Source organism: Musca autumnalis, unplaced genomic scaffold (assembly GCF_047663935.1).
Source record: "Musca autumnalis isolate F117 unplaced genomic scaffold, ASM4766393v1 scaffold_4, whole genome shotgun sequence".
NCBI classification, from domain to species: Eukaryota; Metazoa; Arthropoda; class Insecta; order Diptera; family Muscidae; genus Musca; species Musca autumnalis.
Genome location: NW_027411977.1, coordinates 191953432 through 191967998, shown reverse-complemented (window position 1 = coordinate 191967998; position 14567 = coordinate 191953432). Strand labels below are relative to the sequence as shown.

General features: G+C 38.0%; 1 protein-coding gene across 6 annotated transcripts in view; it reads right to left on the bottom strand.

Moving 5' to 3' along the window:
• Positions 1-14567, bottom strand: part of MYPT-75D (Myosin phosphatase targeting subunit 75D) — a 310043-nt gene that overhangs the window by 278684 nt on the left and 16792 nt on the right. For 2 of the 6 annotated variants that reach the window (XM_073984764.1, XM_073984777.1), the window contains exon 1: positions 10556-10671. The exons of the other annotated variants lie outside the window; for them this stretch is intronic. The gene's annotated coding sequence lies outside the window, so the exon portion shown is untranslated. Of the gene's footprint in view, positions 1-10555; positions 10672-14567 lie in introns of those variants that run through there. 6 annotated transcript variants of the gene reach the window in all.

Here is a 14567-nt window from a genome sequence, read left to right as displayed (position 1 = left end):
GAACACAAATTAGAGGCCATTGACCACGGATCAGACGTCATTGGTCACAAATTAGATTGGCGGATTAGACGAACGACCACGTATTAGAGGACACTGACACGGAATAAAGATTGTAGACCACGGATTAGAGGTCATAGACCACAGATTAGAAGTCATCTACAACTGATTAGAGGTCTTTGACAAAGACTTAGAGTCATTGACCACCCATTCGACGTCATTGGTCACGGATTAGAGTTCATTAAACACGAATTAGAGGTCACTGACCACGGATCAGACGATTGGATCAGATAATTGGCCACAAATAAGAGTCATTGACAACATGTAGATTCATTGACTACCGATTCGTCATTGACAACAAATTAGACGTTATTGGCCATAAATTAAACACCAATGACCACTGATTACAATTCACAAACAACGGATTAGACGCCAGTGACCCGAAATAAAGATTATTGACCACGTATTAGGGCCATTGACCACAGATTAGTCGTCATTGATCGCGGATTAGAGGTCATCAACCGCGTGTTAAAGATCATTCAGTCCAGACTTAAAGTCATCGACAACTGATTAGAGGCCTTTGCTCCCAGAATAGGAATCATTGACCACAGATTAGAGGCTATGGACCACGGTTACGACGTCATTGGTCCTGGATTAGAGGACATCGTGGATAAGAGATTGATTGATGTATTAGGGGTCACCGACCCAGGATTAATGGTAATTGATCCCGAATTAAAGGGTATTGACCTCGTTTTAAAGGTCAGTGACCTTTAAATGTTTTAGTGACGACTTAAATGTTTTAGAACCCGTAGTCATTGAATACAGAATGGAGGATTAAAAGTTATTTATACAGAATTTAACGCCACTGACCATAGAATAATGTTAATTCTCCCTGGATATGAGATAACTGACCTTAGATTCAGGGTCATAAACCATATTTTCTAGCACTGACTAGATCGTCGACCAGCCTGACGTCAATCCAAATATCTCAACAAGATCTTTCAAACTGTGTAAAATTTGACAGGGATATATGGATTTTTGTTGAAGTACTTTCATTAGTACTGGAAAAGCCTAAATGCTGAATTCAAAGTCATGAACCACGTTTCCTACCACCGCTACTCCTAAAAGATTACAATTTCGTTGACAAGCCTGGCGTCATTCGACAGCTCTCGTCAAGTTCATTCCAGCTGTGTAGCATTTAAAAGGACAATCTCACTATGTGCTGGATATATGAACTTCTTTGAAGTACCTATAGTCCTGGTATACCCACAATGCAAGATTCAAGGTCGTGAACCACGATTTCCATCCACCACTACCCCCCTATAGATAGATCTTCGCCACTCCGTTGCATGTCCTAGTCAAAAGGATATGGCGATCAAACAATAATAACCATCTAAAGTGGAAAAATAATACCCTATATATACATGAGTTTCCGAAGTGATATAGTACAAAAAATCCATCTAGTAACCTAGAAATTAAACCTCATAGAAAGTACTAGAACTGAGACTTTCTTGTGATCATTCCTTTTTCAGAAAAAAAATATATATATATTCTCACAAACATTCGCTAATGTCAAGATGAGGTAGTATTTTACAAGAAAATATTACTAGGCTCTTGATATATGCACTGCTTTTGAAGTACCGATATTCCGGGGAAGGAAGATTCAAGATCATGAACCACATCTCCTACGGATAGATCTTCGCAAATCCTCTGCATTTCTTTAATTAGTTATGGCGCCCAACCAAAAATAACCATCTAAAGAGACAAATTAACACACCGAGTGTATGTAGGAGAAAAACTTCCGAAATAATACATTACATAGAGTCACTCCATTCGCCTGGAAATTAAGCTCATAGATAGATAATACTTTCCCCGAAGGGCAAGACCAGACCCTTCTCTTATCAATTTTTGCAACCCGATTCGAATTGAAGCTCAATGATGTGTGACCTACTTTTTAAAGCCGAGTCAGAATGACGCGTGGAACATGGTACAACACCATTTGTGGGGGGGTTCTTGTCGTAGCTAAAAATTATGGATGTCTAATAACAGAAAGTCCATACTTACTTACTTAAAGAAAACTATCGTTTCCAATTTTCCATCCCTGGCCGAAATATATGTTTGTTGTATATTGCAATATGGCTGATGTTGTTGTAGAGTTAATTAAATTGTATTCCTACCAAAAAGAAAATAAACAGGATTTTTGAAATGTTCAACAGAGATACATTTACACAGCCAAACTCAAAACGACACACACACACACCCACAAACAAACATATGACATGTGGTAGCTGAGTTGAGTGAGTCTCAAGTTTTTCATGGCCGCCTTTCTTTCCAAGAACCTGCAGCAACATGCATAGTGCACAGTGTGGCAACAAAAGAAACGCTTTTTCATTAGACTTCAAAGGCAAGCAGACGAAGTGGAGAGGTTAGATTTGCCGAACCAGAAGATAGTTGAGAAAGAACGTGTTGTTTGATCAATATTTTTGTTTTTGTACTGAAAACAAGAATTCCATACCGGTAAAAAGTAGTTAAAATATGAAAGTTTTTTTTGGTAAAAAACCGGCATCCATTAAAATGAAAAGTTTACAGTGGGAGGGAAAGGGGGGAAAATTTTGGAAATAGTTTGAATTTTTAAGAATTGTTGATGTTTCAATCGGAAGGTATAAATCGAGAATAAATGCTGTATACCGTGGGGTCCGTGCCCACACAGTTGGAAAATGTCCTCAACTCCTTGGTATGTCATCAACTTCTGTCTTAATATGTGTTGAGGATAGTTGAGTAAACAAAACGACGTCGCATCAGTATGTTTCTGGTGAGTCTGAGAAGGGTTCTCTCGGTATACAAGACCGCTGCAGGATGTTGCTGTAGGGCACCCGTTTACAACTTACTGTTAACAACATTTGACAACAAAGATAATAGATTTTACATTACATAATGTTTTTGACATCAAACATAATAATCAGCTGGGCTTATTGGCCGACCTTATGTAGGCCTTGGTTATATTGCTGCACTGACAGTATTCTTGCCTCCTGATATAGATGGTCCACACTCAAGTTCTGCATACCCTCAGTAGCGGTTCGAAGAACGTTATTCTGTGTAACGTGCAATGCTTTCCACTTGGTATCGCCCAATCCCGCGGAGGACTCTTCGATACTGCGGATTGACCCGGAACCAAACAAAATCCGTGTTCCGGCCAGCGGCTACTACCTCAGTGTACAAATGTTTGTATTTGTATAGTTTTTTCTGTATTGGAGGCACCATATCCCGGAATGCCTGCTACGAATTCTTTTGCTCCATGCCGGGTCGGAGGAAAACCCAGGACAAGTTTATATGGTCAGTTTTTGACACACGCATTATTGCTCTCAATCTTCGGTGAGATGCAATAGATGCCAGGAGTGGGTGCATCTCAGGGGTTGTTCTGGACTCGTCCTTTCGAGGGACTACGACAGGAACAATATTGCTGCATGCTGCTGCGTGAACTTAGCACCCAGTGGGTCAACGTCGTCACTAGATGCAGCACTTAATACCAGCCTTTGTTGATCCAATCTCTGAAAATGCATCCTTTAATTGCAATGTGCTCCGAGGTTAGATCGATGAAGTAGTGGATTTCATGAGTCGAAAGAATATCACGGTCGCGGCGGTGCAGGAAATCAAGCTAAACAAAAACTGCAGCTTACATCGTTGTGATGGTTACAACGTGCTGAGGAAGGATCACAACCAGAAGTGGAGTAGCTTTCCCATTGCACCAGTCTATCCAATACATACCTATCTCGCTTGAGCCTGTCTCTAATGACCAGTACATGGAATGTATGGGGCTAGAAGCAGGTGTGGAACTGCCGAGGTAGAGTTGCTGAACGTATACATCCCGCCGATAAATAGCATTACTCCAGGTTATAGACCCAACATTAGGTTTTGGAAGGTCAGAACCATCTGGTCTTGGGGGACTTTAATGCTCATGATGAATTGTGGCATTCGGTCCTCGGAAACGACCAGAGGAGTGTAGTGACGGGGAGCAGATTGATAGCTCTACGTTTTGCACGATCATTCGACCACTATACCAGAGGGATATAGTGATGGCTGAACAGATTGATGGAGGACGCCTCTACCAGAATAAGCGGAGAGTGTCACAGTTCGCCAGACATAACAATCATGTCACCTGATCTGACAAACGTCACCTGACAACCCGTAATTTCTCCGGGATCAGACCATAATTGCCTCCATCTGCAGACCGTCCGATTATATCACCTTTGAACGCCGCACTTTCATCAATCATGGGAGAGCTAGTTGGCCTAGTTTCAGAGAGTGGGCAACGGTTGAGTCACTCCCTGGAAGGAGGGAAGATAGGACCTCAGTCACGTGTGGCTACGTTACGTTGACTGACCCGAAGAGATGAACCACCACAATTTACAATGGATGATGTTTCGAATGTTATCAGGAACGCTAAATCTTCTAAACCGTTAGTCCCTGACGGAATCTCTATGGTAATGCTGAAACAGCTGGATGCGTCGGGAGTCTAATTTCTCACTTAAGTTCTCAACTTGTCGCTAGCCACTCATACCGTTCCCGAAGTGTAAAAAATGGACAGGGTGTTCCCGCTACAGGAGCCAGCCAACGATGCCAGCAAAGGTGAATCATACAGACCGAATTCGCCCCCGCCAGAAATAGCTATCAACTTGCCGGTCATCAGCATGGGTTCCGTTAGCAGAACAGCACGACAACAACGCTGCACGCCATCTCCACACATATTTGTCGAGGATTCAATCAGAAAAAGCCGTGTGATAGAACAGTGATGGTGGCGCCCGACTTATCAAAAGTCTTTGATACTGTCAAACACTCCACGCTGTTTGAGGACATTGAACAAACAAGCCTCTTCCGATTTCTGGTGGAGACACTTCGTAACCATTGAGAACCTCAAATGTCACATTGTAGTAGTATTGGTAATTCGGTTAAATATTGTAGCTAAGACCTTCAAAATACCGAAAATTGGGAGGTACCTTAATATGGGGGCTATAACTAAACATGGACCTATGTTGACCAGTTCGGATAAAAATTGTACGTAAAATCCTCAAAATACCGAAAATCGGAAGGTACCGTTATCAAAAGATGGTCCTATGTTGACGATTTTCAGTGAAGAACTTTTGTGACCACTGAGAACCTCAAATTTCAAATTGCAGCTAGTTCGGTTAAAAATTTTAGCTAAAATCCTCAAAATACCGAAAATCGGAAGATCTGTTCGATCAGGGCTATATCAAAACATGGACCTATGCTGACGATTTTTGGCGGAGAACTTTCGTGACCACTGAGAACCTCAAATGTCAAATTACAGCTAGTTCGGTAAAAAATTGTAGCTAAAATTCTCAAAATACCGAAAATAAGGAGGTACATTTTATGGGGCCTATATCAAAACATGGACCAATGTTTTAGTGGAGAAGTTTCGTGGCCGCTGAGAACCTTTAATGTCAAATTACACTAGTTCGCTTAAAAATTTAGCCGGGGGATAACAAATCTTCTCCGTTGAAAACCACTGTCCCCTGTGAAACTAAATTAAACCAACAGCAACAACTACGAAGTATGAAAGTAGCATTGCTGTCATAAAAGAAACCAAACCAAACAATGTTCGACAGGAGAATTTCAACATGAGTGCCTGCTAAATCTGCTCAAGTAGTAGTAGTACTTATTCTTCTGCACGAGTACATAACCTAACAAACTTGTTATACTACATTATTTAAACCGAAACGACCACCATCTGTTCTTACAAACAACCAACCGACTTACCTACCGAGCAAACACATTCATCCTAAACCAACCAAACCTTCAAAACATGGATGGCAGACAGGCAGCATTACGACGTCCGACGCCATCTGAGACACTATCAAATATCATGTCTTAACGAAAAATTGCAGAAGGCAAAAACAAACATAATGCAGCAACAACAACAACAACAATAGCAACAAGAACTGCTAACAACTTCTAACCTCAACATTAAAGATGGAAACACTTAACAAACACCAGAGGGCAAGCAGTACTACGCTCAACAAGAAGAAGAGTGTTTGCAGCAGCAACATCCAACGCACAGTTTTTCACAAGAAGTACTTAGATGGAAAACGTGTTTTTCTTCTTCTCGCTCTTCCACACCCAACATTCTACGTACCTCCTCGCTTCTGGGTTGCTAACTAAATGTCAAAATGTAAAGCAACCAACACACATGCAAATATGCATGTTCTTAGGGATCGGTAACTAGGAATTTATGTTGGTTAATGGTCTCCATAAGTGGAAGAGGAAATTACACACTACCGACTACCCGACAGTGTGGCATGCTTCATAATAGCTGTAGTTGCTGTTATTGTTGTACTAAGAACCAGACAAGTTGTGTCTGTTGCATGTTATGTGTGCAATAAAAAAAAGGTCTAACACGCACTCACACATACTTAGAGCGTAATTTCACACTTCACTACTTCGTGGAGTGCACGCATGCGCCGCCGCAACACTAATATTTATGAGTGATTCGAGATCGTTGCAACTTGTTAGGCAGAAGTAAAGTAAGTGTATGAAGGCCGTTCAAAGGGCCCGGACAGATGTTAATTTCTTAATAAAATTATATAAAAGCCCAGAACTTCTACGGAAGTTCTGTACCTGAAGGAATGAATCTGCATAGTCCATTTTGGAAATGGAACTAATTATTGAAGTCATTCGTTTCGATAGTTTCGTGTCCATCAACCATATTAGTTTGTAACCGACGGATTTCTTTCGAGCTTTTGGGTGGGTCATGGATATGCCTACGAAAAATTGGACTTCTGTGAGGAGAATACCCGAAAATGTTATCCGATATAGACCTTCGTGGAACTTGACGTACGCTTAGAAGAAATCAATAATTTTAGTTAGTATCGGTAGTTTTTTTAAGAGATTTTAGGTCATTATCTCAGGAAGTATGGACTTGACCAAAAACAAATTTACCGTCGGAATAGAGGACGCGAGGACAACCGTTTGCAGAAACTTCAAAATAATTTAACATACATTTTGTGTGGGGTATAGCAATAAGTGGATCGATTTAGTCTATATTTGAATCTGACCTATGTCTTGAAGTCGGTTAGTAAATTCAGGTGTTAACCAGTGCACCATTAAAGCGAAAAATGTTGACTTTTTGCGGATGAGATACCGAAAGAGTGGACCGATATAGCCCATCTTTAAACTTGATTCAAAGTAAAAAAAAATATTACGAGGTGCAAAGTTTTGACCGAATAGGATGATCCTTTTGAGAGCTATCGTGTGCAACGTCAGCCCGACCAACCGACGGACAAATCAACTTGTAAATGTGTGAATAATTCAGTATGTGAATAAAATTATGCGGATAAATTTATCAACGTAAACAGATAAAGTTATCCAAGTAAGAGGATAAAATTACGCACGTAGATATGTGGATAAAATTATTCACGTATGTGGATAAAATTATTCACGTATGTGGATAAAATTATCAACGTTTGTGGATAAAATTGTCCACGTATGTGGATATACTTTTTCATGTATGTCGATAAAATTATCCACTCATGTGGATACAATTATTATTGAATAAAATTAGTCCCTAAAGTGGATATAATTATCCGGTTATGTGGATAAAACTATACAGTCATGTGTACAAAATTATCCATCTCTGTGGATAAAATCATCCACGTATTTGGATAAAACTATCTACGTATGCGGATAAAATGATCCACGTTTGTGAACAAAATTATCCAAGTATGTGGATAAAATTATCCATGTATGTGTAATAAAATTATGCCCTAAAGTGGATATAATTATCCACTTATGTGGATAAAACTATCCACTCATGTGTACAATATTATCCACTTTTGTGGATAAAACAATCAACGTATTTGGATAAAATTATCCACGTTTGTGGATAAATGTATCCACCTTTTAGATAAAACTATCCACTTTTGTGGATAAAATTATCTTGAGGATTTGGATATATCTATTCAGTTATATCGATAAAGTTGTCCACTTATGTATGTGGAAAAGACTATTCTCTTATGTGAATAAAGTTGTCCACTTATGTGGATAAGACTAGTCATTACGTTGGATAAAATTAACCACAAATGTGGATAAAATTATCCACGTATGTGGATAAAATTAACCACGAATGTAGATAAAAGTATCCACATATGTGGATAAATTATCCACTTATGTAGATAAAATTTTCCGCGTATGTGGATAAAAATTTCCGCGTATGTGAATAAAATTATCCACTTAGTTGGATAAAATAATCCGCGTATGTGGACACAATTATCCATGTATTTGGATAAAAATAACCACGAATATGGATAAAACAAGTCCGCGTATGTGGATTAAACTATCCAATGTGGATAAAACTATGAACTTATGTGGATAAAATTATGCACGTATGTCAATAAACTATTCATTTATGTGGATAAAAGCATCCACTTATGTGGATTTAACTATCCGGGTATGCGGATAACATTATCCACTTATTGGGATAAAATTATCCAAGTATTTGGATGAAATTGTCCGCTTATGTCTATAAAATTATGCAAGTTTTTGGATAAAACTATCCACGCAATTATCCTCGGATGTAGATAAGTTATACACGTATGTGGATAAAATTATCCATGAATGTGGATAACATTTATCTACGTATGTGGATAAAATTATCCTCGTCTACGGATAATGTGGATAAAATTATGCAATTATATGAATAAAATGTTCCACGTATGTATGTGGATAAAGTTATCCAAGTATATGGATAAATTTATTCACTTAGTGTAAAAAATTATCTTCATATGTGGATAAAATTATCCACGTATGCAGATAAAGTTCTCCGAGTACATGGATAAATGTGTCTACTTGGTGGATAAAACTATCCTCGTATGTGGATACAATTATGAATGTCTATTGATAAAATTATCCACGTCTGCGGATAAAATTGTTCACCTATGGTTACGAATTTATCCACGTTATGGGAAAATTATCTATATTTTGAACAAGTAAGAACGGGGTAAATTCATTTTATTCAATTTTAGACGCAACGAAAATTCAATATCAAATTTCAGCCATTTTGGTGGAATATTGAAGTCACAATATTAAAAATACCGAAAATCGGGAGGTCCTTTCCATGGGGGCTATATGAAGGCGTGGACCTATACCGACAAATTTTCAGTATCCCCAACCAAGTCTAAATACCAAATTTCAGCCATTTCGGAGGAAAATTGAGGCCACAATCTTAAGATACCGAAAATCGGGAGGTACCGTTCTATGGGGACTATATGAAGGCGTGGACCGATACCGACAAAATTCTGAGGGAAAGTTTTATACCCTTAAAGAAGACTAAGTGCAAAATTTCAGCCATATCGGTGTGATAATGAAGCTAAAACCTTCAAAATACCGAAAATCGGGAGGTACCGTTCTATGGGGGCTATATGAAGGTGTGGACCGATACCGACAAAATTTTGGGAGAAAGTTATATGCCCCCAACGAAGACTAAGTACCACATTTCAGCCATATCGGTGTGATAATGAAGCTAAAACCTTCAAAATACCGAACATCGGGAGGTACCGTTCTATGGGGGCTATATGAGAGCGTGGACCGATACCGACAAAATTCTGGAGGAAAGTTTTATACCTTAAAAGAAGACTAAGTGCCAAATTTCAGTCATTTCGGTGTGACAATAAAGCTAATACCTTCAAAATACCGAAAATCGGGTGGTACCGTTCTATGGGGGCTATATCAAAACGTGGACCGATATAGCCCATTTTCAATACCAACCATCCTGCAAGTAATAAGAACTTCTGTGACAAATATTGACTCTCTATCTTTAAAATTGCGAGCTGTATCTTGATTTCAACAGACAGACAGACGGACGGACAGACGGATATGGTTAAATCGACATAGAATTTTATGCTGATCAATAATATATATACTTTATAGGGTCTCCGACGAATATTTCGATGTGTTACAAACGAAATGACAAATTTAATTATGCCCTCCATATGGTGGAGGATATAAAAACATGCGATGTTTTTATACCTGTGTTGTTGGTTGAAATTATCTACTTTTGAGGTTATGTGAAAAAAATTATCCACGTTTGTATGTGGATAAATTTATCCACACCTGTGTATAAATTATAAAATATTACTTGCTTGTGGATCGTTTCCGTTTATTTTCTACTTCATTTGATAAATGATGCACTTTAATGTCCATCAAACCTCAGCTACTTCGGCCCATGAAATGTTCATTACCTTTACAAATATTATACAAAGGCGTGAAGTTATTCCCTTAGTTTCCCAAGTGGAAAACTAACCCAATAGCATGTCGAGTTACCACTCATTGTCAGAAAGTTTGTGTTGGAAAACAATGGCCCTCAATAAAAGTAAACAACCTACAGCTGTTACAACCAACTAACTACAGCTTGTGGTGGTAACAGAGTATTTTTCTTCACTTCTGAGGAGGGGTTCTACAAACTCCTGAGAATGAGTACTTGTGGTTGGTTGGTTTCAGCCAATGTCAGTGTACGAGTCAATGTTTTTATGTGGTTTGTTATTATTACCTTTTTAGTAGATTTCCACACAAAAAAAATCGCAGACAGAATCAGCAACAAACAATAACAGCAGCAGCATAACCACACCACATCACATCTGAAACTGGTTTTTGAGTTCAAAACAAAAGATCTATAAAAATAAAAAATGAAATACAACTTTAAATCTAAATATGAACTCATTGCTGGAATAACATGAGTGGCGACGACGATGTCGACGACGACAATGATGATGTTGACTGTCTGCCTGTCTGTCTTTATGTCTAGCAAGATTAGAGAAGAAGGCGTGTTTGCGTGTTTTTGTTTTTTTATATATTAACTATAAATAGACACGAATGACGAGCAAATCGCCACACCAATCATGTCATGTCAGTGATTTCAAAGTCTATTTAACCAATATTTAATAAAAATCCTGAGGATATGTGGTTGTGGATGTGTAGAGAAGTGCCTTTTGTCGTAAAAGTGGCATGAAGGAAGGATTGGCTGAGTTCATTGAATTCGCAGTATTGGTGAATGTTTTTTTATTACTTTTCTTTGGCAATACTTTTTTTCAGCAATTGAACCCAATAAATTTTTATAACCATAAGGGCGACGAAATATGGTGGCTTATAAAACAAGTGTGAAAGGTTGTTGAAACTATTAACAAGCGAATAAATTTTGTATGGCCTTTTGTTGTTCAACAACCTCTTTTGTTTGATAACAGATACACGCAGAGAAGAGCTATTGTAGGAGCAATCACATTCTGTGGACAAAATACGGCATTTTAAAAATGCAAAAATATATATTATTGCTGCAAAAATATATTTGTGCCATAATAGTACCTGACACAAAATATATGATTGAAGTAACAATATGTATTTTCGAATATTTAAAATACCATATTTTGTTATTAGATTATGATTGCTACTACAATTGCTATTCTCTGAATGAAGTTGGATTGGAACAAGATATTTGTTCCATTAGCTGGACTAACAATAGTCTAGTAGATATTTTACAAAATAAATGGTTGAAGCAACAACATACATTATCACATTTTTAAAATACCCTATTTTATTCTAAGAATAAAATTGCTCCTACAATATCTCTTCTCTGTGTGAAGTTGGATTGGAACGAAATATTTGTTCCATAAGCTGAATTAACAATAGTCTAGACGATATTTTACAAAATACATGGTTTAAACAAAAAATATATATTTACATTTTTAAAATACCCTATTTTGTTCTTAGAATATGATTTATCCTACAATATATCTTCTCTGTGGTTATTCCATAAGCTAAACTAACAATAGTCTAGTCGATATTTTACAAACTATATGGTTAAAACAAGAATATATATTTTCACATTTTTAAAATACTATATTTTGTTCTTAGAATAGGTATTTTGTTGTTATAATATAATTGGAACTGCGTTAAGAACTACACAAGGGAGACTGTACCTAATATTTTTTGACAGAGGGCGACAAAGTGATCTCGAACGTGAAGGTGTGTGCGGCCTGGGGATTCTGCGAAGCAATCCTCGACCAGATAGAAGGGGAAGAGGGCTGCTACGCCAAAATAGAGAAATCTGATATACAGTGATCGATGCAAGCTACCCAAAGACCATCATCCAGCAATTGAGGAAATTATGAACAGCAAGATTCGGATCACCTAATGCAGGGGGTTACAACTGCAAAGCAGACAAAGAAGAACCACGCCAAGAACCACACTAAGGAGACTGTTCGCAAAAATTTTTGGCAGAGGTCGACAAAGTGAGTTCGAACATGAGAAGGTGTGCCCGGCCGCGGAAATGACTGCAGAGCCTGGGGATTCTGCGATGGAATCCTGGATCGACATTAGAGGAAGAGGGCTGCGGAGATAGGTAGGGAGCAGAGGTATATTATAAGGCGAGCAGCACAAAGACCATCTTCAGGCCATTGAGAAGATGGGTGATCCAATTAAAATCATCTGCAGTGGGGTCAAATGGGGCATGATAGTGTTTCAGAATGCACACATTGCCGCCCTCAAGAATATTGTCAGCAGCATAATACCTCCATGGGAAAGAGGCAAACTCAAACTAATGAAGAAAGAACAAATTCCTCAACTAACTAAGGTAATTGTCTGAGGTTTGGGAAGCAAGTTCGAGACGGAAATCATGTTTCAAGTTTTTGGTCGCCAAAACAAGATTTTGAACCTGCAGGGATGGAAAGTCTTGCACAGGGAAGAGCAGGAGGGCGGTACTCTCCTTGTGGTCGAGATTTACCATCTATCCATGGCCAGTCTCACAAAGACTAAGGGCATTGAGCTTCTACATTTCAATTGCTGTCCGTTTCACAAAGGGGAAAACAGACAATCGGTGTGGACGAGGAAGCCAAAATAAACATTGAGGAGGTATTACCCCCAGTCAACAAATAAGAGGAAGTACATAATGAATTCAGCGACTCCCAAGAAGCCCGTTTACGGATGGACTAATTATCGAGATCATCCAGATAAACCTCCATCTGAGCGAGACGGCAACGATGGCCCTGATGGAGCAAATTTACACATGTAAGAAGATATTGACTTCATGCAGGACTCTTCAGAACAAGGTCTCTTGACTAAACCATATAAATTACGAATTTTTGTATGCAAATACGTGGTCACGACCGAAGATCTGGATAAAATGCCAAAGGGACGTTTTTGACAAAAAACGTATATGGATAAAAAGACAACGTTTTTCCAAAGCGAATATCTCAGCTTCTATATGGGGTATACCAAAAGCAAAACCAATGAATGATGACAATGAAAGTAAAAAATATCACCTTTCTAATGATGTAAAGTAGGTTCTCGTAGGTGATCAAACAACGAACATATCACAATAGTCACAAATAAAACCCAAATTTTCATTTTTGCGATTTTAATTATAATGACGAATATCACAGCTTTGGGGACTTTCCAAAAGCAAAGCCTGATTATAAAAGTAGAAGATCCCATCTTTACAAGGATGCAAACTAGGTCGGCGTAGGTGACCAAATAACGCAGATATCGCAATAGTTGGTAATGCATCCCCTTTTTTCCACTTTTTCTGCAATCACACTACAGTTCGGAATTTTGACCGGATCATAAAGAAATTTTCTCACAGATATAGAAGCCTATTGGTTGGTGATGTCGATAGTAATCAAATATAAAATTAAATATTAATTATTTTGGTTCAGTTCGCCTTAAGTAATTTGGTATAAAAGTCAGATAGGTGAAAACATTCCTATCTCCCTAAAAGAAATGTTTCCGAGTGAAAAGATTATGCACAGAGGTAGACTATAGCCTTTTCTCACTTGCTAGGTTATAAAATTCGTTTGTTTATTCTGTCAAAAACCAATCCCCCGATTGGTAATTTGACAGGAGTCCTCTTAGCAAATCAGGAGTGTTTTGGTTAAAGCATCCACGTCTGTTGGATGCTTAAAACAAATATTCTTTAAAAATCTATGTCTTTCCGATCCTTGGAAAAATATTCCTTAAAAATCCACGTCTGTTGGATGCTAGAAAAAATATTCCTTAAAAAATCCAAGTCTGTTACAAGCTCAAAAAAATCTTTAAAAATTCTTGAAAACCCGCCTGTAGAATTCTAGTAAAATATTCATTAAAAAATCCAAGTCAATTGAATACTTAAAACAATAGATTGCTTAAAAATCCAAGTGAATACCTAAAAAATATTCCATCGCTGTTGGACTCTTAAAAAATTCCTTAAAAAGCCACCGCTGTTGGACGCTTAAAAAAAATCCACCGCTGTTGAATGCTTGAAAAAATATCCCTTTAAAAATTCACTTATGTTGGATGCTTTAAGAAAAATTCTTTAAAAAATCTACGTCTGTTGAAAACTGAAAAATAAAAATCCACAAAACGTCCACGTCTGTTGGATGCTTGCAAAAAATATTCCTTAAAAAATCCACGTCTGTTGCATGTTTGAAAAATATATTCCCTAAAAAATCCACGTCTGTTGCATGTTTGAAAAAAATATTCCTTAAAAAATCCACGTCTGTTGGATCCCTGAAAAAAATAGTCCTTAGAAAAAT